Source organism: Alosa pseudoharengus, unplaced genomic scaffold, assembly GCF_046254945.1.
Source record: "Alosa pseudoharengus isolate Yale_2024_CS ecotype anadromous, Long Island Sound unplaced genomic scaffold, YU_APseudo_1.1 YU_APseudo_1.1_scf_18, whole genome shotgun sequence".
NCBI classification, from domain to species: domain Eukaryota; kingdom Metazoa; phylum Chordata; class Actinopteri; order Clupeiformes; family Clupeidae; genus Alosa; species Alosa pseudoharengus.
In genome coordinates, this window is record NW_027468650.1 from 29651876 (window position 1) to 29678612 (window position 26737).

At 39.9% G+C, this 26737-nt stretch overlaps 1 long non-coding RNA gene across 1 annotated transcript; it reads left to right on the top strand.

The window, feature by feature from the left end:
- The first annotated feature begins 24904 nt into the window (after positions 1 to 24904).
- Positions 24905 to 26737, top strand: LOC143131309 (uncharacterized). Its single transcript, XR_012988092.1, has 3 exons — positions 24905 to 25110; positions 25764 to 25876; positions 26480 to 26737. It is a non-coding gene; the product is annotated as an uncharacterized LOC143131309 (long non-coding RNA).

The window sequence follows — 26737 nt, forward strand, 5'->3', positions numbered from 1 at the left end:
TAAATATCAGCAAAATGCAGACAGTGCAACATTTTTACAATTGCCGCATGTCGGTGTAGTAGAATCGCAACCGCCTGTGTTTTCCATAATGACTATAAAACACTAGGTGGGTAAGTTAATTCATATGTGTAGAACATGATAATCACTCCAGCCATGAAAATAAAAAAAATGTAGAGGGAGTAGACTATATAAACTGTTGAGTGCTGATCTAAGCTGTCTCGCGCTATACAGAACCTCCACTCTCTCGCTCTCACTACTGATAACATCAAGATGCCAATCATCAAGGACCCCACTGGGTCTAATGGATGTGATATTATCAAGAAGTGCTCCACACTTATCCCTTGTAATGTAATCATACAAGGTGTTTTCTTCATTAACAAGACCTCTGTGTACATGATAAGACAACAATGGCTTTGGGAAATAATGAAAACAAAAATAAGAGTGTGTGTGTGTGTGTGTGTGTGTGTGCATGCAGAGTTAGTGGTTAGTGGTTAGTGGTGGGGTTCCCATGGTTAATGCTGAGCTCAGCTGCCTGGCCATTGCATCGTGGGAGCTGACACCTTCAGATGAAATCAGGTGATCCTCACAGAGGGAGCACAATTTACTATAGGCGCTTTTAACGGCCTCAGCAAAAACTTTGTTTCATGAACAAAATACAAACGAGGCCTTTAATAATATTTCAAGATAAATGCCTCACTTTCTTGGGAAATTAAGCTCGGTTTTTTTTTCTCTTTCTCCATTTTGCAAGCCTTGCAGAATTTCTAAACTGAATTATGGAGCAATTTGCTGTGTCTTTGATGTGGTAAATATGAAGGGCTGAAAAACCATACAGACTGCAGGGGGAAAAGAGTGATCAAGGTTGAGGCAGCCGAAAACAGAGAAACAAGACTTCGCTGGTGGGCTTCCTTCCCGAACACAAAACTGCTTAGTTCAGAGTCCACCGGATCTTCATGTTCGCCGATTATACATACCACTGTGGATAGAAAAAATGATGACTGTTCAGCAGCGCAGCGGGCTGCTGACTCCATAACCTCCGGAAGAGGACACTGGTGTTCGAAGGCAGGACCCCGCGGGGGGTGATAGGCAGTCTAATGAGAGAGAGTATTGCAGACATTTATCTGAGGACAATGTGGCTGGCGCTCAACGCAATTAGAATTTGTTCGCTCGTAGGTGTCCACTTAGTCACCATACAAGCATCTTATGCCTGTGTAATTGCTTAGATCAACTGCTGCGAGAGTTGCTCTGCTTATCTTTTCTTTAGCGGCAGTTTTATATTTTCGAGTCCTGTGTGCAGGAAATTGCATAATGTGCACGTATTCTTTTCCCATAGCCAATCAGAGGCGAGTGTGAGCAATCGCCGTTGATGCGTCGGGAGAATTTCTTTTACAACTGTCGATCAATAGTGTTGTTCTATTGGTGGGTGCTTTGGTATGGGTGACGGAGCTCAGCAGCTGCTAGGAATTAAATTAGAGGAAGGGGGGGAGGCAGGACTGATGAAGAGTATCAATCATTCTGTCTCTCGCGTGAAGTTATTTTGTGGGTAGACAGAATGGGCAATAATAAAAGCTCACTTGTTTTCACCACATAGGGCTTGTGGATGAATTTAGCTCAGCAAGGGATGGATGGAAGAAAGAAAGAAAGAAATATAAAAGGAAAGTAAGAATCGTTTAAGAAGTGAACCGACAAATAAAAGCAAAGACAACAGCAGTATGAGTGCACTAGAGAAAGTGAAAGGGGGGGAGAAAACAAGGAAATAGCCCAATAAGACAAGTCTGTAGTCAAGCTTTTTAAAGTGTCTCTTTTATGTTCACAGCAAAAGTTCAATTTTCTCCTCTGCACATTATTGCTTCCACTCCTGGATGTCCCGGGGTGCAGGTAAAGACTGCTGTGTCAGGTCAGCTTTATTACCAGGATTAACAGAATTACAGCTGTACTGTAATATGGAACTTTTTTTATATGTGCTTTCTCTTCCTGTTTGGGTCACCATGTGACATCCCAGGGCCAATAATATCACAGTAAACGCCTATTCAGGCCACTCCCTCTCCCCGAGCACATTTAAACTGGAGTAATCATCCCTTCTCTCAAGCAGGGGCTTGAATCGCATTACTTCTCCCTCAAAAAGAAAACAATCTGTCAAGGTGTTGAGGCAGCTTGTGATATAAGATTTTAACTGAGATTGATCGAACCCAGGAGGTCAAATATCTGCCGTTTGCCACAGTTATTTGAGTGTGGGATAGACTTAGAACTGAATATGCCATGCAAGCTGAGAATTGGAGTGGGGGAGGAAGACATTATTAGTGCTTTGGGGGGCAATAGTTAATGACTCACTGTCTCCCCCATCAGGTCAAACTATGCCATTGCATGTTGTCAGGACCACTTCTCTTCATCTCCAGCTCAGCAGGATTTGCCAAATGCCAAAAGGGTCGCAGTGTGAAGGACTGCTGTTGTTGAATCCGTGTGGGAGGACTGTGGTAACTCAAGACTGCAATTGTGATGTGGGATTTAATGACGCTTCACTTTGGGCAGCACTAATTATGCATGCAGGCAACCTGGCTGCCGGTGATACTCACTGGATTCGGAGTGCAATTAAGGTGCCGTGATGCCCAGGATCTCTAGTCAAACACAGCTCTGCAGAGGGCTATGGACAAGATTAGAGCTCATTTGATATGAAAAAGAGAGTCCACTTTCACCATTAATTTTCTAATGATATCCAAAATATGAAAATAAATGAGAGAAATGTGGCTTCCAGATTTTACATCAAGGATGAATAATGACTTTTTACTCATGTCGATGATAAATAATCACTTTCTATATCAGTGTCATATCCATTACACATAAGAACATCCTTCCCCTCTCCCCATGGATGATTTATCCTTAGGGAAAGAATGTAGTCTCATTTAATCATTCTAGATGTTTAATTAAACTAAATGAAAATGGTTAATACTACAGGTGGCAAATGTGTCTGAATTAAATAAATATATCAATATCTTTAATAAGAGGCATAAAACTGAATGGCATCATATCATCGTAAGAAAGCCAACACTTTTCAAATCAGAAGGCTGCTATAGCTGGGTGGTGTGAGCTTCAGGACCAAACAAATGGAATAAGCCATGCTATCACATTACCCAAACACTGCTGTGTATAGCGGAAACAAAAGGAGAATATATGATATGTATGTGTGTGTGTGTGTGTGTGTGTGTGAGAGAGAGAGAGAGAGAGAGAGAGAGAGAGAGAGAGAGAGAGAGAGAGAGAGAGAGACAGAGGAGAGGAGAGAGTGAGTTTCAATCTCAAGAACTGTGGGACCAGCAGGAGTGAGAACTGCACTGCGTGTAGCTTATTTTGCCACTGGATAGAATTTTTTAAGAAGAAAAACAAACAATGAGCCAGCAAATGAATGAACTGGCTCTTATAAAACGTGCTACCCTTTGGAAGCGGCTTTCGGGTAACTCTGTTGGTGGTTCTAGGGAATATGGGGGAGATTTAAGGAATGCCCAAACTCCGTTAACTGGTTTATGGAAATAGATAAGCTAATTGCATCAGCCTCCATTGAGAATCCCACTTGCCGTCTTGGGAGAGGCCAGAAATGTATGGTTCTTCCTACACAGTTCACACACATAAATAAATCTAAAGATTTGCATAAAAACATCCTATGCACATATTACACGGAAGTATGTGAATGTGCCTCCTTGATAGATAGCCTGGCTCCCGGTTTGGCATTATTATAACAAATGGATCATTATATTTTTTATCCATAGTAATAACACAACTGTTTCTCTCTAATCAATCCCAATTAAAGTAAAAATCAAATATTCAAAGAGATTGAGACATTATCACAGATTAATAACAAAGGCCAGTCCTTAGTGGCTCACTCAGGCTCTGTGCATTAATCAAAATAACTCAAAAGACAGAGGGAGGGAGAGAGAGAGAAAGAAAGAGGGAGAGAGAGAGAGAGACAGACAGAGAGTACAAGAGAGAAGAATAACGTTTGTCTGCAGGGTCTTGCAGCATGATGTGCCACAGGCAAATGACTTCTGTGGAATCAGTAATTATGGAAGCTGATCATCAAATACGGTTAATTGGCGCCAGTGGATATTCGGCGGCGTGGCACGGTGTTGTTGCGGCCCTTGTGAGAGGTGAGAAGAGGGAAGCGGGCGAAACTGGGAGCCACAGGCAAAGGAGAGTGCTAGGAGGGCCACAGAAGCGGGCAGCGCACAGGGCAGACATAGCGGCATCCACAGAGGGAAGGAGTGAGAAGCAAAGGAGGAGGAGGCGTACTGAAGGGGGGGGGGGGGGGGGGGCTGGGCTGTTGAGGGGTGTTGGCTCACCAGGCACACTGCCTGCTCGGCGTGGCTTGACTTCGATGGTGCTCAAGCTTGAAGAGGTGCTCCTGTGCTCGGCTCGGATCCCCCCGCTAGGAAATGGAAATGAGTCGCTCCCCACTCGGCCACATGCCGCACCCCTTGTGGGAGGATATCATATGCTAATCATCTGGGATTGATGGCTGTTACTTTGGAATCACAAATGACTAATCAAACCAGTTACTGTGTGTGTGTGTGTGTGTGTTTGTGTGTTTCTAAGTCTGTGTCTGTGCCTGTCTGCGTGTGTGTGTGGCTGTGAGGCCCTGTGTTGATCTGCTTACACACAAAGCCCCCCTTCCCTCCAAAATATCTCAACCAGATCTACAACTGTGCTGAAACCGAAATAAGGCACATGAATGAACTCCATCCCCAGCTGCGATGCCAAATGCAGCCTATGTGCTTCACCAAATGTAAAAAAGCAATAGCAAATGTAACGCTGCTGCGATTGGCCTTTCTCGATTCCACAGAGCACATCGGTTTACCTCATGGGCAGGATAAATCTAGATCGCCTACTCTCATGTAAATGACATCTGTCTATTTATTTTCCGGTAGAAATAGCAAATAAACCTCAAGGGAAGTCTTCTCCAGTGTGCTGGTAATAGCAAGAGACAGTAAGGTGAGCACAACACTGTTTGCTGAAGACTCCAATAATACAGTTCAGCTTATCTTACATGAAAATGTAGATAAGTAAATACGTAAATAAGAAATTACTGCATGGGAGAGAGAGAGATATATACTGGGGCATGTAGGAGAAAACTATTTTATTTTATTTTTTGTATTTTTCATTTCTTGCATTGCTAACTTTGAAGTTCTTTACACTGCCAGTCACACGGAAGACTAAAAGTATGTCATACGGGGGGTGGAGTGGGGGGCTTGTAGCTCTGAGATTCTAACTGTGGCGGGTGTTATGAGGGGAATGTGCCCTTATTTAAGTCTGTGTTCTCCATAGCAATCTTGCTCCAGCTTCAAAAAACCCAACCAAGCCCGCATAGTTTTTTCACAGCAGTCTGAATTTATGGATGTTGGGTATCAGGACCTTGTGTGTGTCTGGATTCTTCATGTTGCCACAATACTTTATGTCCACCTTCTCAGAGAAAGTAAATACGGCAGGTGATACTGCTTGAGGCACTCACAGAGAGAGCTGAATAGGAGGAAGAGAGAGAGAAAGAGAGGGAGTATGAGAGAGAGAGAGAGGAAAAGAGAGGTGATCTGAGACAGGGAAAACATGCCCTCGCTAATTGAAGCCAAGCACTGAAGGTCTTCTTGGAGTCCTCTCCTCATCTCTAGCTGTGCGGAGTGCACCATATTTACAGAAAACCACATTTTTACAAACAACTGCAAGACCTCTTGAAAGAGGCTGGAAACTCCTTAGAGTCAGGGGCTTATGCCTCTAAGAAAGTGAGAGGAACAGCTTGGCTCTGCCCCAAGGGGGAAACCTGCAGACAATCCACAGCTGCTGTTGGGGTTTGTTGTTTTTTTTAAATATTCACATGTTTAATTAGGAGAAAGTCCTCTTATTATAAGCACCTTTTGTCTATGTGTGTGTTTTCATGTGTGTGTGTTTTCATGTGTGTGTGTGTGTGTGTGGTGTCAACATGCAGGTCAGATGCAGAGGAAGTCTGTGCTGTAGCTTTGGGGTGGATATCATCTGTTGGCTTTGTGTGCTACAAGTGCCGATTAGCAAGGATGAGGGGCCTCATTAAAATATGATCCCGGTGTCAGCACAGGTATGTAATTTTGCGAGAAACACACAGACACCCCCCCCCCACACACACACACACACACACACAGCATGCGAGAGAGAAAGAGAGAAAGAGAGAGAGACTAACACTCTCCAGTTACTGTCATAATGACAGTAATTATTTTGCACCGTCCTTTCCTGGTGAACATTAGCACTATGGTCTGAATAAAGCTTGGTGATGGGGAGCAGTGTGACTGTGTAATGTGAGACATGAGTGAGAAAATCATTTCAATTTTAGATATTAGTCATTTGCATGTTCGCCGGCTCCAAAAATAAAACATGCCAATAGAAGGACTTGTGTACTGACAGCCATAATCACACTCATATTCAGGAAGTAACGTTTCTTCTATTCTTCGTGACATCTATTTATGAGTGGGACAAAACAGTTTATGAGGGCAAATATACATGGAAGATGAATCATTGCAGATGATTGTCACAGTTGTCTGTGATCGCTTGAATATTTGTATGTATTTGCATTGTCTCAGGATAAATACATTTTCATGTATCCCCACATTGTTCACAAACCCACCAAAGGCATGCTAAATTTACATGAAAAAGTCATGTCACATTAAACAAAAACACTTTTTCCTTAAGGAACAATTAGTTTAGGGGTTATTGTTTGAAGAGACAAAGCACACAGAATCAGCGCATCTCTCAGTAAAGCTCATTGTCATATAAGTCTATGTTATAATTTTTCATCAAGCAAAGGGTTTGAAAATGAACCCTTTTCATGCTGTTATTAATTTCTACCAGCCATTTTCCATGACCTGTGGTCCTTTATCCAAGGGACTGATGCCAGTTTATCAATGCGGTCGCAGGCTTAGCAACATGGCAACAACTTGTGGTTGCAAATGCTGAAATTATGGCTACAATGTTTTAACCGTTTATGAAGCGGTGAAAGTGTTTAGACATTTATTATCATTACTGTCAATCATTTTATGCTTTTTGTAGCATTTAGTTATACATAGGCCTACAGTAAATCAGTTATACCCAGGGTTGGGTAGTAACGGATTACATGTAATCTGGATTACGTAATCAGATTACAAAAATCAAGTAACTATAATCAGCCCAGATTACAATAAAAAAATTGTGTAAACAGATTACAGTTACATTGTTGGGGATTACCTGATTACCTGACATTTTATCATGCAAACAATGCAACTTTTTTATGATAGCCTAGCTATCTTTTAATTTGACAAGCTTCCGGCTTGCCGGTTCGATCCCCGACCAGTAGAAAAAATGTAGGCGGGGGAAGTGGTTGAGCACTGCTCTCCCATGCCCACATCCACAGCTGAAGTGCCCTTGAGTAAGGCACCTAACCCCTCACTGATCCTCGAGTGCCGCTGTAGCAGACAGCTCACTGCTCCGGGTTGGTGTGTGCTTCATCTCACTGTGTGTTCACTGTGTGCTCTGTGTGCTTCACTAATTCACGGATTGGGAGACCAAATTTCCCTCACGGGATCCAAAGGGTATCTATACTTACTTACTAACTTGTTTACTATTGGGGCAGGTCTCTCTTTTCCTCCTAATCTTAATGTAGCCTCTTGTTTTAGTTTTACCGTTTACTTTGAGAAAGTCACCAGGTCCCCCTGGTTGAAAAACATCCCAAAGGAATAATTTTCTCACCCCCACAATTTAAATGGACATGGTGTCATTCAATCTCAGGCCATGTCCCTGGTTAAAAAAAATCCAGCGAAAGCTAAATTCATTGTCCAGGTGTGCCCTTATAAAGGTTAAGCTGAGTTGTGCATGTTTGGATAATAGTGATCAATGATCACATCCATGATGACTAAGTGATCAATTTTGGGATGGGGTGAACATTTCAACCACCAAAACACCACCCCCAAAGTGGAGAATAGCTATAGAAATGTATTAGTTTTGGGTGTTTTTCAGACAATGACCTCAAAGTAAATGGTAACACTAAAACAAGGGGCTACATTAAGATTTTTTGGAGTAAAAGATCAGTTAATTCACACAGGAATGCTTTACTCAGAGAAAAGAGATGTGTTAGATGTATTGAAACAATAAAGAGAAAAATAGAATGAGAATTCTTTCATCAATTCAGTGGTGGTGTATTTTACTTAAGGGACATATTTATTGAAGTAATCTAAAAGTAATCCTAAAGTAATCAGATTATGTTACATGTTTTTGGTAATCCAACTGATTATGTTACTGATTACAAACATTGCCATGTAATTTGTAGTCAGTAATGGATTACATTTCAAAGTAATCTGACCCAACCCTGGTTATACCATTAGACATTCTCTGGCTATACTGTACTTACAGTAAATCAGCATTTACAAGACATCAGAATCAGCTGACTTAAAAAATGTGACAGCTGTTCTGTGGACACACATGGATAAGCACAATGGTTGGTAAGTCCCTGCTGATCTAATGAATCAGTGCTTTCTCTATTGTTACTGTTCATTTTATAAATCTGACACTTCACCCTGGCAACAGAACATGGGTGGGAGGGGGTAATGCTGGCTGTTGTCAGAGGGCTGGCTCTACTAGTGCTTCCCTACCTAAGAATAGCAAGCTCTGATCATGCTCAATGCTATATGCTATGCTACATGTTTTGTTCATGAACAAGCCATGACCTTCAGCAGTAACAATAAATAATATCTGTTTTAGTTAAAGGCATCCAACGTAAGTTTTTACCTTAATATAACAGCCTGGAAGTTATTTTGATGGTAAACTAACTTGTAGTAGCCTATAGGGAGAATTGCGCGCCATCCACAGCCGTAGCCATGAAAGTCAACATCATGCGGTTCTCAAAATATAACATAAAAGACTCATATAGAAGTGTTTGTACACTTGTTTCCTATATTATGACCAAACATTTTGCGACTGTGACTAGTTTTGATGTGCTTATATACCGTATATATGTTTCATAAGTAATGGTAATGTTACATGGTAGCGAAGTTACAAATGTTCCTATTGTTAAAAGAAGATTTAATTGTGTGAATTGTTCCCAAAATGATCATGTATTCATTAGTTATAGTATATTTTATCATAATAAAAGAAGCAAAGTAGATGTACAAAAGCGGTACAAAATATGACCAGCGCTCAGTCCAGTCTCTGTAGAAATAGATCACGCCTGTCAATTTCTCTCTATCCTCCACTCTTGCAACTCATGCTATGTGTACGTAAGTGTGTGTGTGTTGGGGGGGGGGGGCTGTATCTGTGTGTGTGTGTGTGTGGGGGGGGGGGGGTCAGTTGTATGCGTATGTTATATGTGTGTGTGGAGGGACATATGTATGTGTAGGGGGGTATGGTGTAATGGGGGGGTGTGTGGAGGGGTAGGGAGGAGGTAATGGTGTGTGTGTGTGTGTGTGTGTGTGTGTGTGTGTGTGTGTGTGTCACCCAACACCACCATGTACAAGCTGATGGGTGTACAGTCACTAGATGTACATGTACAAAGTCATTTATTTCATGGCCCCCAATGGACAGAATTTCACGAAACTTGGCATGCCCCCAGAGGCTTTTAGCGTGACCAAACACATCAAATTTGGGGCTGTTCAGAACATCTCAGCCGGAGATATAGAAAGAATTCTGTGACTTTGCTGTATCTGAGTTACCATATCGGTAACGGAGTTACACATTTTAACCTGAGAATATGTCCGCTTTCTTTTGTAAATTATTTTCATTTTTTGGATTAATGCCATTGAGGGAGGGAAAAAAACAGCATTTTATGGTAACAGTGTTACGGTAACGCAGTTAAAGAATAGCGTATTTTAAAACCCCAGATATATTTTTTCTTCATTTTTATTGCAAAACTATATCAAAGGAAATGTGTGCAACATTTCAAGAATTGAATAAGCAAAACGTTGGCAATATCTTTCACAATTACTTCAGATAAATGAGCTTTTCAAGAGCACAAATCTATACTGCCTGACACTCCACTTGTCATTATCTTTAGAATGCTGTAACCTTTGATCTAGGGCACATAGAAACAAACCTGTTTTGTAAACTTTAAGTGATTGGTAATCACACCAGATGTGTTTTGTCTTCCCCATTAGCCTATTGATAACAACCATGTGTTTTGATGTACCTGAAAATATATTATATTGTTCCTAAATGTCCAATGCTATATCGTATTGTATTGTAATATCAATCTGACATGCATTATAATTAAATATAATGGGCAATATTTTCCCAAGTGTGATAACAGTAACATTTCGTTCACAAGTACTGCTTCTTTTCACTTACAACAAACAGCCAGCCAGTAAAGTAAATAATGAAACAGGTTTTCCATGAACCTCTTTTGTTCAGGTCACGTTTGTGTGGAAATTAAAAATGTGTTGCAACATTACTGAAAACATTACCTCAGTATGTCTTAAGCTTCACACTCTGGGGAGGGGAATATACGCATACAAACGATAAGAAACTTGCAAATACCTCTGCCACAGCAGCAGCAATCCGAGGTGGCATCAATTAACTGACTGTGCCGGTTAACCTGTCAACGGGACATCAGACCTGCTTTTATCATTGTGCACAGAGTAGAATGTGTGAGGCGTCATCTTTAATCATTTTTTTTTTCGGGGTAAAAAATATGTCCCCGCACAATGCAAACTCCCCAGACAGCCGTGTTGTTTACTGCGGATTAACAAAGGGAAGGGAAAGACAAGATTCTGACATGAGCCAAAGTGAACAAGGTGCCACAATACCAGTGTGAGAAAACACTCCAAGAATTTCTTTCAGTAAAGTTGGTCACATTCGAAGATGTTTCACTCTCTATTGTATTTTTTTTTATTTATTATTTTGAGAGTTTATTTCTAACTTTATTGTGTTTGTGTGTGCATGTGTATTTGTGTGTTTGTGTGTGTATGTGTGTGTGTGTGTGTGTGTGTGTGTGTGTGTGTGTGTGTGTGTGTGTGTGTGTGTGTGTGTGTGTGTCTTGCTGGTCAGGCAGAAAATAACACCCCAGCAGAGAAGTAGACTTGGTGATCGAGTGAGTCATGGTCCTTTGAGGACCAGGCCTGATGAAACCTTATTGTCCTATCAGATTGGTAGAGTTGGGTCCCAGCACATGCAATGTGTGACTTCTTTCTGCCACCTTCAGTTCCCCTAATGTTGTTTGTGTAAAACTGACTAATCACAAAGCAGAGGGTGAGTTATGAAAAATGGCACTAAAGGTATTAATAATATTAACATATGTCTCTGCTGTTGTTTTAAATGGTACATGGTAGCAGTGAGTTGATAATATTCTCCGTCTCAGGCAGTTCACAGCTGCAAAATGGATGCAAAGTTCCCCAATCTGCAATGCCTTTTTTTGTGCTGAGCTGGTAGCATTCACAGGCAGAACACCTGATATGACAAAACACACTTTCACAAGCTTCCAGTGTTTCGAAAATAACAATAAATGGGGAGAACAATGACAGACATCACCGTCACATGGCCTAGAATCTAAAACAAAGGGCTCATAATCGAACATTTGAAATCGAAAATTTGACATTATCGAACCATTTATGTCCAACACGATGACAGGATTTTTAATGTGCGGTACAAGGTTTCTCATCTGCAGCAATTAGATCATCCTTGCATCTATATAAAGACAATGAGAGAGTCATATTTTTGTGGTATTCTCTCACCGCAGTGTACAGGAATCCCCACTTTCAAAGTCACTGTGATCCAAACTTGTGGCAGCATGTTAATTGCTCAATTAACTTGGCAAAGCACCTGCCAGACAATGCACTTTGAATCCTTGATTTGGCAAATTGTCTGCCTTTGAGTAATGCACACAATAAAGCTGCTATTAGGGCTTGTGTCTCAGCACCCGTTGGTGCTGCCATGCATCAGAGTCACATGTAGCCGATCTCGATGACTGACGGCAGGCGATAGTTATCATGCATCAAATATTCTCCACTGCTCTGAGTGACCTGCCAAGTCGCTTGCTCACCGCGACAGGATGCTATCCTGATGCACTTACCGAGAAGGAAGCCTACAGAATGAAAAGGTGATTCTCTCTATCATACAATGTACAGCAAAGATGAAGAAAGTAGTGTGCACTGAAGAGAAAATTATTACCTTTTTGCTGCATTTCTTTCTACAATAACTGAAATCAATTTTGATAATTTGTTCAAAAAGCACTTTTTTGCCTAATAAGAACATTATGTGAAGGACCGTGAACAAGAGTCATTCAAAAATCTCACAACCACCAAAGCTACCAGGAAATAGCTTCTACTTTTGGAGCACATTTCTGAGTTTGAATAATGGCTTTTATGATAATATATGCAGTGACAGTGGGCCCTCTCAGGAGCCCGTGACTTAAGCAAGACCTGCACGAATATTAAGCTTGATAAACTGCTTGTCTGCTGCTGTTACAGTACTTCTTAGAAATGAACGAAATATTTGTGTTGGTCTGTACATTGTGACTATTCTGATAATTGTTTATACAGTGCATTTTTCAAGGCACTCGAGGAGGCACAGCATTTATCAGCTGGATGGGGTAAAGGATATTTATTCATACTTTTAAATACCACCCACGTCTTCTCCACACCACACACTCTCTCTCTCTCTCTCTCTCTCTCACTCTCTCTCTCTCTTTCTCTCTCTCTCACTCTCGCTGCTTTCAGGGGGGTTGCAAGCTCTGGCACATGAGATGACAGTTCCCCATAGTTGTGATTCATGAAGCTGAATGCTGCACATATTGCACATTTTGCATGGTAACATCAGGTTTGTTCAGGGAGAAAGACAAAGCATGTATAAAAGTGTAAGCATTTATATTCAGATATATTTTTTTTTCTCAGGGATCTATTAAGCTGCTTGGGTCCAAGAACTTGTTTTAGAGTGTGGATTTGGGGGAGGAAATATAATTTTAAAACAATATAAGGCTACACGCACAGAATACTAATAACAATGCAATAAAACAGATGTTCAGTGGCATTTGTGCAGGCGTTTACCTACACATCCGTTTGTGATCTCTCCTTAACTGTTAAGATCTCTCTTGCTCATAAAATATCCAGATTCTTCAGGGATTTAACTTGCAAAAATTACAATATGCCCTGGCTTCAAACAACAATGTCTCATAGTAGCATTATTCTAATAAAATCCATTCCTTCAATGCTTTTGTATAAGTCATGTTCTTTTTAATTAATGTATGATAAAGTGGAATACTGAATTAACACGACAAAAATTTTGACAACAAAGGGGTGTGGGTCACACTTTACTTGGACAGTCCGCCCACAGACTATCTACAGATTATCAACAAACTACTGTATCTGTCGATAGCCTGGCGTAACCTTGAATTATTCAGAAATTGAGTATTGCGCCATTTGGATTTGATTATGGGGCGTGTTTCAACCGATATAGGAAAAAATGCCTCTGCATGCAATTGGATAGACCTAACCAATCAGAGCAATGATATATGTGAATCATGTATAGGGAGAACAACCAAAGACATCATTCTTTTCCAGAAATTCCTTAATTGCTGTTCATTTTGTAAAGCTATTGTGCCTTCAATATTGTGTAGCTACAACAGACATGATAGCGGAATCTAAACATCTCGCTTTATAGCAACAGCCTTTTTGTTTTAAACAAAATCAATTTAAACACACTCAGGTGACATGAATAACTAGGCATTGTTGCTCATCTGTCTATATTTATGTAAAGCCCACCCAAACATCTCTGAGAACCTCTGGTTTGGCCATAGAGACTTTGAGCAACTCCAGACGAAATTTCCTGAACTCAGTTTTGTGGGCAGGGTAAATTCAGGGTTGCTTCCAGGTTAATCTGTTGACACCCTTTTGACTTCAATTTATGGTTAAGCTTAAGGTTAGTGGTTGGATTTGGTTAATGCAATGTACAGTAATTGTTGAATAATAATTTTACATACTGAACTCTAATCTTTACAGATGATCTGTTAAGTGTATGTGGGCTGACTATCCAAGTAAATTGTTACAGGGGTGTGAATTTCAGCTTCACTGTTAAACACTCGACTTCAAAACAAAGGGTATTATGTACAAATGCCTACCTAAAATCATTTTGGTAAATGTTTGCCTTTATTGTATGTATTGTGTGTTTACTGTATGAGGGTACATCTCATAATTTTGGAGTTGAACAATCTCACATGTTGCACAATCTTCCTCAATATGTCTGAGACTACAACTAGGTTCCAGAGCCAAGGAACTAATTCCCGTGTGTTATGGTGCCTAAATCACTTCAGCTCCTCAGGTGAGATGGCTCAGATTGCACAGTGACTCTCCAAATGACCTTGAGGAACAAGTGTCGCCTTTTGGACGATAATAAAAACTACTGCATCCATCTGTGGAGCTGCTCACTGAATTTTAAACAGCCTGGAATGGGCTTACTGTTTGCTAAGAACTCCCTGATTATTAAAGCAGATATGCTAAGTTAATTGTTTTCCACAGAGATCAAGGATTTGGATAAATGGTAGTCTCACAATGTTGGCTCACAAAATTGATTTTGGACAACCCCACTCCATGCTGTTCCTTTTGAAATAAAGGAAAAGCATCCATGGTGTTTTGTGGCAGTTGACAGTTTGTGAAATGAATAAATAAAGAAAGGCATTCTTTTATCTAGGCGCCTCCCTGCAGAAGCGTTATACGACAGCTGTAGATAGTTAACAGTCATCCTCAAACAGAATTATTTCAGTTCTGTTCAAGTCTGTTCCCTTAGTTCATTACTATTGCATAGCTTGTAGCTACACTTTACTCATCTAGACAGTATTGCATTATTTACCAAAGCACGACAATTGTGCAGAAGTACAGCACAGGACAAGGGACACCATAAAATCCAGAAAATAATAAATAATAAATGCTCAAGTCATTTACATGCATATATTACACAACTCACCAGGCATGTGTGAGGTGTGTTTAAAAGAACCAGCTGTTGCTTGCATCATCCATTTACTTTAAAAAGAGAGGGAAATCGACAGATCTAGGACAAGCAGGGCGGCTTCTGTTCGCCCGGGAGAGGCATTAAAGACTGCCAGGCTCCAAGGGTCTGCACAAAGCCTAATGGGGCTAGGAGTTTGTAGTAAAGATCCAGCCAGGCCTCAGAGACACTTAAAATACACACAGCCAGATCTGGGCCGGACTGGAGCCAGATCCAGGCCTGAGGTGGGGGGAAATCACTGGGGAAATGTCACACACTGCAGAGGGGATCCAAGGCAAAGGCACTAGAGAGCTCCAACGTCTTCAGTGTTAGCACACACACTTAACAAAGGACTTCTGGCTGTGTGAGCTATTATGGGTTATGAGGCAAAATAAAACAGGAAAAATAGCTAATCATAGGCCATTTTACTGCAGTTTACACACACTAATTATCCTGCTGAACTCCACTAAAAACTCGCTTCTTGGTGTTCTGGAACCACTTAAACGTGTTGTAATGTGGCACTGCATTTTCAACACATGCTGACATCCTAGATGAACATTTAATCTACTGGAGAGTATCTAAAAAAGCACACACACCACCACTCCATCTGACTCGGAGAGAGCATGCGCCTGCTTGCAGTGGCATCTTTAGTGTTTACCAAGCTGTGCAACAGCTCCGAGCGTTACTCACAATCGTTTGCTGGAGCTTTCATTTCATTCTTGACGCTCACTGATGGCTGCGCCCCTAGCTTCACTTTCAACCCAGACCACGTGTGCTCGCTCGCATTTACATCAAGGTCGCGAGATGGATCAGGCTTCTGATCTTATCCATCAGAGAACTCTCCCACTGCAAACCAGTACTGCGTGAATGCTCACAATTAACATGCTACTATTTAACAGGCACTGAAAGTACCTACATTAAATTGGTGTGGTTTTACAGCAGATATACTCTATCTGCTCTAAAGAAGTATGTTTTATGAGCCCTTTAAACATATTTAATCAATAGTGTTGAGCTAAAATATAAAGCGGCAGTTAAATGTTTATGACCTTTTCTGCTGTATCAGGATCCTTTTACACGGGGCAGAATTGATCCAACGACTGTGTAAAAAAAAAGATATCTCATACGTTTCTTGCTTGAAACACACAATTTTATTTTATAACGGAGTGTTACCAGTGTAGATATTGTCACATCTTTAAAGATCTGCTAATGCCCACTCACTATGAGTTTTGGCTCTGGATAGGACAGTCAGTAGTTACAAAAGGGAACACTTGTTTGCCAGATATGTCTTTCGGGAGGACCATGAGTCACACTACTTAGAGTGACAAGCCTTTTGGATGGAGCTCAACAACAATCCCAGAGTTCTATCAGAGGCATGGGCAGGCATCATGAGCACAGGACAGAGAAAGGAGGGTACGGAAAGCAGACAGACCATAATTGCACATAAGAGCTCAATTGATATGGAAAATGTGTATCATATGAGATTGTAGGATTAAACTGTATACATTTTAATGCATTCTTTTGCATTTCTGTAATATTTGGGTCTTTCATTTCAGTAATGGCTTATTGTTGGCAATTATATATAGACGCTGTCTTTCTCTCTTTCCTCTCTCTGTATGTGTGTGTGTGTGTGTGTGTGTGTACATCTCCAGGAAACAACTATGACAGAGTAAGAAGACATCAGTGTTTGGGGAGGAAAATTGATTGACAGGCAGTGAGACAAAGACTGTCCCTATAAGTCTTAGGATGAACCCCCCCCCCCCCCCCCAACAGAAAGTGGACTTAATTAATCATTCTAGTGAAGGAACCCTGCGAGAAACCTGGAACCTCACTTGAGGCAAAGAACCCACACTGGTGAACTCCAGGGTGTCTCATTAACTTCTAACAGTGATAGCCAGCATTTTATCATGTGGCTCTCAGCTGCAGAGGTATGGGGGCGAGGATGTGCCCAGTGAAAAATTCTTGGGTTTTCCCTGAATGAGTAAAAACAGTTTTGATGGGGGAAATCAATTGTCCTTTAATTCCATTAAGACATTTCAATAAGGGCAGATCTACAGCAGTGGCAGAAAAGAGATAGTAGACCTAACATTTGCTTTCGCCAACACATGCAAAGTTACATTATTCTGCTGGTCTATATCTATTACTTGCTTACATTGGTCAAAGACACTCAAAACTCACATATTTCAAATAGAGATAATAGAGTGTAAGTCTCACTGTCCACACACAGTCCAAATATACCAGATTATCCGTTCTATTAACCAACACATAGCCAATCAGCCTGTGCTACAAGATAGAAGGAATACTCCCTAAGTTGAACACAGGCATTCTTCAGAAAGTGGCATTATGGTTCAGAGTGAATTTAAAAAAAAACAATAAAAAAAAAAATATCAAGTATAAAATAGAACTAGATGTACTGCAGAGCAGGACAAAATATGACCGCCACCCAGTCCTGCACATTCTCTCCGCAAAAATAAATCACACATGTCAATTTGTCTCCATCTCCTACTCCATCCCCTACTCTTGCAACTTTTGTGTATGTAAATTAGTGTGTGCATGCGTGCGTTTGCTTTTGGTATGTGTGTCTGCTTACCTGCGTGTGTGTGTGTGTGTTTTATGTGTCTGTGCGTGTGTGTTCGCTTGTGAGTAGGTGTGTGGGGGGAATGGGGTGTGTGTGTGTGTTTATGTGTGTGTGTGCCTGCTTGCCTGCATGTGTGTGTTTTTATGTGTGTGTTTGTGTGTGTGTGTGTGTGTGTGTGTGCATGCATGCGTGTACGTGTTTGTGTTCATGTGTGTGTGCGTGGCATGCGTGTGCTTATGTGCGGGCTTGTGTGCATGTGTGTGTGTAGCGGTGCGGCTGCCCGCTACCCCAAAAGTGAATACAGCTGATCCGAACTGGACTGAGACCGTGGTTCACAAACACCCTTTTATTAGCACGTTAGCACAAACATAATATTTCAGCGCACACACGAACATGACATTCCAAGGCATTCAGGACGCCGCCTGCAACACAAATATAAATCGCGACGTTACTGAAAGGCCAAAGACAATGAAACACGGTACGAACAGTTGACAAACATGGACAGAGACTAGGAAACACTCACGCTGCGACCGCGCTGGCTTCCGGGTGCTGTAGGCTGGGAAAGGACCCGACGTGAATTCTTCTTCTTCTTCTTCTTTTGAGTTTTATGGCGGTTGGCAAACCAACTTAACGGTGCATTACCGCCACCGACTGGGCTGGAGTGTGAATCAAGAGATATTGGAACTTAACTAAATGAATATATAGATTAAGAAGGAAATAAAAGAAATAAAAAGGAAAAATAATTAAATAAACAAATAAAAAGAAAAGAAACCAAATAGATTAAATCCTTTTGGCTAAGTCTGTGTCTCTCAGAAATTTCATAACAAAATGATATATATTGCTAGATGATTTCCCAAGTAAACCTTGCATTGTAAAATTATTCTGTTTGACCATTCTGAGAGACTGAGCAAGCTGATTTCTTTCTTGGCTGTACTTTGGGCAATGAAATAAAATATGTTCTACAGTTTCTAAATGACTGCAATGTTGACATTTCCCTGTTGGATGTTTCCCTATTATCTTCAGTGAAGAATTAAGTCCTGTGTGTCCTATTCTTAACCTTGTAATTATACTTTCCTCTCTTCTACTCCTACACTCTGTCCTTCCTATATCCACTTCTGGTTGGATATTATATAAATGTCTCCCTTTGTCCTGATCCATCCAATATTCCTGCCATGTTGATCTTGCATATGTTTTAATGAACATTTTAGCTTCAGATTTGCTAAATGGGACTTGTAATATTTTATTGAGTTTCAGTGTTTGTTTTGCAAGCTTATCAACCTCCTCATTCCCTTTCACTCCAACATGTGCAGGTACCCAAAGAAACCTGATTTTTAAATCCTTTGCATTTAACTTATACAAAACCATATAAATGTTATTAATTATATCATTTCTTATAGATTTCCCAGTTTTCATGCTTTCTAAAGCTGAATAACTATCAGATATAATCACTGAATTATTTAAATCATTCCCCTCTACCCATTCCAAGGCCAACAAAATTGCAACTAGCTCTGTTGTGTATACTGACAAATGATCTGTTAGCCTTTCCTGACATATTACCCCTTTCTTTGGAATATATACTGCTGACCCAGCATGTCCTGTCTTTGGATCCTTGGAACCATCTGTAAATATGAATATATACTCAGAAAAATGCACATTAAGATAATATTTAACAATATCCCTCACTGCTACTTCCTTTGATTTATTTTTAATTTCCTTGTGAATGCCTAAATCTACATCTGGTATAGGGAAAAACCATGGAGGAATAGGAGGGACTGAAACCGTTGGACAGTACTGTAACTTATGTAACCCTATATTCTCAGCTTTCACATCGCCAATCCACCCAAAACTTCTGTAGTTGGACTTACTATGTTCCCAGCAGTCTTTTAAGATAGCTTTAGCTGGATGGCTATCACCTTGTCCCTTCACATTAACCCAGTATGCTAACATCAGTTGTACCCTTCTGATCCTCAAAGGCATCTCTCCCATTTCCACTTGCATAGAAGACACTGGAGATGTTTTAAAAGAGCCACTACATATCCTAAGAGCTTGAGCTTGCATGACATCCAATACTTTGGTATTAGACTCTGCTGATGACATATATGCTATACTTCCATAATCAAAAACAGCTCTCATTAGTGCCCAATATATATTTTGCAAAGATGCCCTGCTTGCACCCCATGCTTGTCCTGATAGACATCGTAGGATATTAACAATCTTTTTACATTTATTAACCATTTTTTCCAGATGAGTCTTCCATGTCAATTTTTCATCAAACCACATCCCAAGAAACCTTATAGTTCTCATTTGCTCAAGAGGTTGACTGTACAGTTTTAAAGATACAGGAGTAATCTTATGCTTTTTTGAAAAACATATGACTTGTGTTTTAGACACAGATAATTTAAATCCCCATTTATTTGCCCATTTTTCCACTTCATTAATTGCATCTTGCATTTTTGATTTAACATAAGATTCATTACGGCCTCTAAACCATAATGCTCCATCATCAGCATACAGGGATTTCCCAATTTTCTGGTCAATATTTGAGAATATGTCATTAATCATAATGTTGAATAACAATGGGCTACATACACTACCCTGTGGAGTTCCATTCTCAACGGTGTATACCTCAGAGAATTCTGCTCCTACTCTTACCTGTATTTTCCTTTTAAACAAAAAATCCAAAATCCAATTGTATACTTTACCACCAATACCCAATTGTTGTAATTTAACTAATAACCCTTCTTTCCAAAGCATATCATACGCTTTCTCAACGTCAAAAAATACTGCTATTACCATCTCCCTATTAGTCTGTGCTTTCCTTATATCTGATTCTAAACATAATAATGAATCCATTGTATTTCGCCCTTTACGAAACCCACTCTGATATGGAGAGAAAAGGTCATTGCTTTCTAAATAATGGGTCATTCTAACTGTAATTATTTTTTCCATTATTTTACACAGCTGCGATGTTAAAGCAATTGGTCTATAACTAGACGGGTCAGATGGGTTTTTCCCTGGCTTTAGAATAGGTATTATAATGGCATGTTTCCATACTGATGGAAGCTGACCAATTTCCCAAATTTTATTTAAAAATTTTAGTACTATTTCAAGTGTCTCATCTGTCATATTTGCTACCATTTTGTAACATACCATGTCTTTTCCTGGAGTAGTTTGTTTTGCATTAAGGACTGCTTTTTTCAACTCACACATATTTAAAGGTACGTCTAATGGATTTCCTGAATATCCTTTCTTTTCTAATACATCTGGGAAATTTTCTAACACTCTACTTCTGTTCACTTGTGCTTCCTTAGTGAGGTTCTCAGAACTATGTACTTTCCTAAATGTCTGAGCTAAAACCTCAGCCTTTTCTAAATTAGTAACTGCCACTTTATCACCACTTTTTAATACAGGTAATTCATAATTCCTTTTAACTCCTCCCATCCTCCTTATCATTCCCCATATATCAGATAACTTCACATCCCTTCCTATGCTATTACAAAATTCCCTCCAAAATTTGCGCTTTTGTGTCTTAATCGTCTTTCTAACTACTGCCTGCTTTCTTTTATACTCTATCAAAGCATCCTGAGAATGACATTTCTTAACATATTTAAAAGCTTTATTTCTTGCTTTAACTGCTTTACTGCACTCATCATTCCACCATGGTACATTCTTACATTTCCTATTTCCTTTACTTTTAGGTATTGTTTCCTCAGCTGACAATATAATTTCATTTACTAATGCATTATTAAACTCATTTATTTCTATTTCTTTAATCTTATTAAGTTTAAGACATTTTACTGCACATATAATCTGAAAATATTCCCAATTCGCATTCTCTATTTTCCACCTTGGAATATTTTTAATCCTGTCTTGACACATCCCTGATCCCACTTTAACTAGAATAGGGAAGTGATCACTACCTATTGTTGTTTCCTTATCTACACTCCATGTACTAATACCTGCTATTACACTAGACACAAAAGTTAAATCAAGTACTGATTCAGTATTATTTGTACTGTTAAACCGTGTTCCCTCACCATTGTTAAGACATACCAAACATTTGTCATCAATATATCCTTCTAAAACTAAACCATTTGCATCTGTATTGTTGCTTCCCCATAACGTATTGTGAGCATTAAAATCCCCACACCATATTACCTCACTAATTGGTGATCCCACAATATTTTCCAAGATACTACCCTCTATTTTTCCACAAGGATTATAATAATTTATTACATCTATAGAACCTTTACTAGTCCATATCCTTATCGTAATTGATTCATTCTTATCATTTACAGTTATAATTTCATAGCTTAAACCATTTTGTATGAATGTTACTAATCCTCCCCCTCTACCATTCCCTCTATCTCTTCTAACTGCTGAGTATCCCTTAATAATAAAATCTAACTCTGGTTTCAACCATGTTTCTTGTATACATATTATATTAGGCTTCTCTTTTATCTCATCTAAATATTTCTTAAATTCTTGGCCATTTGCTATCAAACTTCTAGCATTCCATTGTAGTATGCCTACATTTACCACCATTTAATCTACACCAGCATTGTGCTGGGTAGACTGATTGTCTGTACTTAAGTTATCCCTAACTGCTTCCCAAACCATTCCTTTTATCCCCAAGTATTTTTCAGCTGCTTTCACAATAATTTTGATCCTTTCAGTACGACTTGTGGTCTGTGCGGAACAATTGATAATTTCAACCATAAAAATCACAAAGTCATGTTGGCTGACAACTAAATTGTCCTTCCCAGTCTTTCCATCCTCTTCATTTATTGTGTAATTTCCAATACCCTCATTTTGTTTTTGTATTACATCCACTCTGGGGACCAGCTTTACTGCTTCAGAGTAACTAATGCCTTCGGTTACCTTAATTCGTTGTACCTCTTTGGCTCTTTTACTAAATTCACAGCCCTGATATGCTGCACTGTGCTCCCCTCCACAGTTACAGCATTGATTGCGAACTTTGTCACATTTATCATAATCATGATCTCCTCCACACTTACTACACCTCTTCTTACCTTTGCACACAGCCGCTATATGCCCAAACCGTTGACACTTATAACATCGAAGTGGTGGAGGGATGTACAATTTAACCACATAGCTCATAAATCCAACAAAAACCTTTTCTGGCAATGTTTCCCCCTCAAACGTTAGCATGACTGATAGGCTGTCGCAAATATCTCCAAACCTCTTCGTTTTGAGTCTTTTAGCTTCACATACTTTAACGTGCTTAATGTTTGTTATTATAGCATCTGTCTGTACATTTACCGGAATACCAGTAATGACTCCTCTGACTAACTTTCTGTCATTAGCCTTTGAACATTGCACTAGTTTACCATGAATTGTATGCATTTTAACTGCTTTTTTGAGTTGTTCTTCGCTTTTACAAAACACCAGTAATTGTCCATTTCTTAATATTTTTGCGCTCCTTACCTCTCCAATTTCTTTACTTAGACCTTTTGTAAGTTGTATCGGATTCCATTCTCTGAACGTAGTACCTTCTTTTCCCAACTTAACAAATACCTTATATTGTTCCCCACCATCTTTTAAAGAAGCACTTTCACCACAATCAGATGTATTATTCTTTTTCTTTTTACTTTGATTAGTATTCCACTCTTCGTTAACCTCGCTGTCTTCCAACTCTCCAGTGCTCCCCAACTCTCCTGTCTCACTTCCTACTCCGTCACTTCCTTCCTCCATCTCCTGACCATTCACAGCCCAGCTGTTGCCATCCACCTGACACGGAGTCAGTTTCCGTTTGCGCTGACGTCCACCTGGCATTTCGCACCACTGCAGTCCTCACATTGTTGTGTCCCGACGTGAATTCGGGAAGGACTTTGTGCATTGGGGGGGGTGACGTCAGAGAGGTGCGGGGATCAAGTGTGTGGGATAAGAGGGGTGTTTTTGGCTTTTATGTGTTGGGGGAATATTTAAGGGGATACAGATGATGTATAATGATGCTAGGCAGGTAAATATGTGAAGAGTATTGTGTTGACTATGTATGGTGATATTTGAACCAGAAATGTATGTTCGTAGAGATAATTGATTTTGGTTATGATTGTGGGTTAGGCCATGCGAAATATATTCTTGGCCAAAACGGGTCTAAAGGAGAGAAGGGTCTGAAGTGAGCTTGAGACAACACCTATAGACATTGAATAGCGGTACACATCAGTCAATCTTTGTGAGGGGAGAATTGTTATATTTTTGAGTTGTAATTATTGGAGCTATTTTGGAAGTTTAAGTTTTAGTGTTAATTGAGAGTCGGTGCATTGGAGTTTTTTTTTTTGTTTTTGTTTATTTCAGTTAGTTATTTTTCTTTCCCTCTTTCTCCTGACTTGCTGATGCTTACCTGCGGCAAAAGAAAATAAAACGCATACAACTGCCTTTGCCCAACATCTGACGCACTGCCTCCTGTTTTTCCACCGCCGTGAGGTTAACCCGACGTGTGGGTGTGTGGGTGTGTGTGTGTGTGGTGTACAGTTACTAAATGTACACATATATTAATTTATTCCACTGCTTGGTTGAATTTCCCATTGTCCTACATAATTTAGAACGATCATTAACCGTATTATCTGCACACCTATGAAGTAGATCCATTTTTTTGACCGTATCACACTTGTATATTCGCCGAACTCGTTGTGAAGTTTAAATGAACTGTCACGTTGCATCCGAGCTGTAAAATGCAGACGTTCAGAACATTGCAACATTGTAGCATATGACGGAGGTGGCTTTTAGCTAGATGGTTGACAGCAGGCTAAGTAAAATAGCGATGTTTCAAAGCTAAAGTTCATCAGAATCTTGGGATACGCCCGCTTGACAACGGGAGAGATAGAACTAACGACTGGCCTTTGGCCGTAGCAACCATCCATTTAGAACTAGTAACGGCAGTTTGTCCTGTGAGTTGAGAAATTAGTTGATACGTGTCGGAAGAAATTACTTCTACAAACAAGACAGTTTTAGCGATTAAAACGTTTAAATTGTAACAGGAAATGAACACAACGCAAGTGGCAACAGTGGAATAAGCGGGATAATGGACTCCACGGTGGTCTGTTCACAGAAGTTAATGCACTACGAGGTTTAACCAAGCGGCAACATTCTAATTTGAACAATGAAGCCTACCCGGAAATGCGAAAAATTGCAATACATCGAAAATCCGCTAGGGGCAGGTCCCAAAAGGGAGCAAATGTCCATAGACCCCCATGTTAAAATGTCCGTTTTCACAGCATAAATTCATGCTTTTACAGGTTGGTCCCATGGACTTTTATTGTATTTGTTGGTAGTTCCCGAATGCCTGACAACTGTGAGGGGGGTGAATTTTTTTCTAACTCGTTAGTTTAGATCGCATTTAGATATTAAATGTATGAATAATTAAGGGCGTGGTCAACTTGATTGACGGCTGGTGTCGAGGCAGCAGACGATGTCACTAGCTGAGTGAAGGAAACTCCGAAATTATGTCTTGGCTGTGATCCTACACACCACATCCTTTCTGAAAATGTTTATTCAAATATCTGACATAAAATGGGTTGCTATTAACTGAAGCCTACTAACCGACACTTTAAGAAGACTTCGCTCCAGTTTTTGAGGTAAGTTACATTCCACTACTATTTCACGTAGATGTTAGCATTATAGCATCCATGTTAGTGGGCACTGTAGCAGCTATAGGCTACGTTAGCGTCAAATCATTTCAAATAAGTTTATGTCGAAAATGATGACCGAATGGCTGAAGCACACACATAAATTTAGTTAACTTGAATAAAGTTAACGTTAGTGAAAACCGATTGTGCTCCCGTTGTGAGTTAGCTTAACGTTTGCCATAGCTGCTACTAGCCAGGTGTTTAGTCAATAATCAGACAGCTGTAACGTTAAGCACGTTAACGTTAGTTCACAAACATACTGGGGTAACAAAGCATGTGTTCTCGTCAAAAAACCTTTTGTAAATACTCTGTGTGAATGCTTAGTCCGTTGTCAATTTATATAGTCTTTGGGTTGTCATATTTAAGATAGAAAAGCGTTCGTTCAGATGATAACTTCAGCCGAAGCATTAGCTAGCTAGTGGAGGTAAAATTGTGAACCACTATGAACCATTGACTATAAGTTGAACATGGAGCTGATAACGAGCGATAACGTTAGCTAGTCACCATAACTGTTGTTAGTTATAACTGACGTCTGAAACTCTTATTGATGCCGTTTATTTGTTAAACACAAATTTGAAACAACACTTCTTGTCTATGCAAAGTTTCCCTGTAGGTGATCCTGACAGGCTGGGTGCTGGAGAGGGCTCTGGACTCCTAACTTCACTTCTCGTCTGTGCAGTCGACTCAGAAGCATCACTTCAGAACTGATTCCGTGGTACTTTGACATTTTTCATACATTTAAATGGAGCAACCTACTGGATTCAATTGGCCTAGCTGTCTATTCCAGACATGGTTAGCATACTGAACAAACATGAATGCATTTCAGACATTTAGAGTGGCCTTTTATTGTGAGCAGTCCGGGGCACATCTGTGCAATAATTATCATGACCTCTTTTGATAAGTCACACATGGAAAGTAGCCTTTAAATCAGCAGGTTTTGGTTGGATACAGATTGGATAATTAAAGAATATGGCATCAGTGACTGGCTATTGTTTGACTGGACCTTGGCCTAACTGTTAATAACTACCTCAATGGGGTGTAGACATGAGCTTACACTGTTCCACTGAAAACATTAAAATACAAGAAATGGTTGTTCTACAGAACTTTGAATACACCAAATTTGGTTTTGCTTATTGCCTGCATAAACAGGACATGTGCAAATAGTTGAATACGCCTGTCCTGTCCCCATTCAGCTAAGTGTTCTGTGAGTTTGTTCATTATACATATTGGGAGTATTTTTTAGCTTAATTTGTGACCACTTGTTCATAGTTTGCAGTAAGTTCAAGGATGTGACATATACCAATATTTCTGTTTTCAGATCTGGAACATTTTGAAATCCTACCAGATGGGGCACAAGTCATTGAGCAGTGGCAGCTTCTGACTTCAAAGACTTTGTTCACCAGCAGACCCCTTGATTACCTTTATTTACAGCATTTGCATCTGTCAGTCTTTAAAGTGATCTAATATGTATTGACTATGTACTAGCTTAGTACATATTAGTTTTTGTTATTTTAGTTTCACAAATTCAGTGGTTACCTGTAATGCTCAAGATATACAAGTAAAAAAAACACCTTTA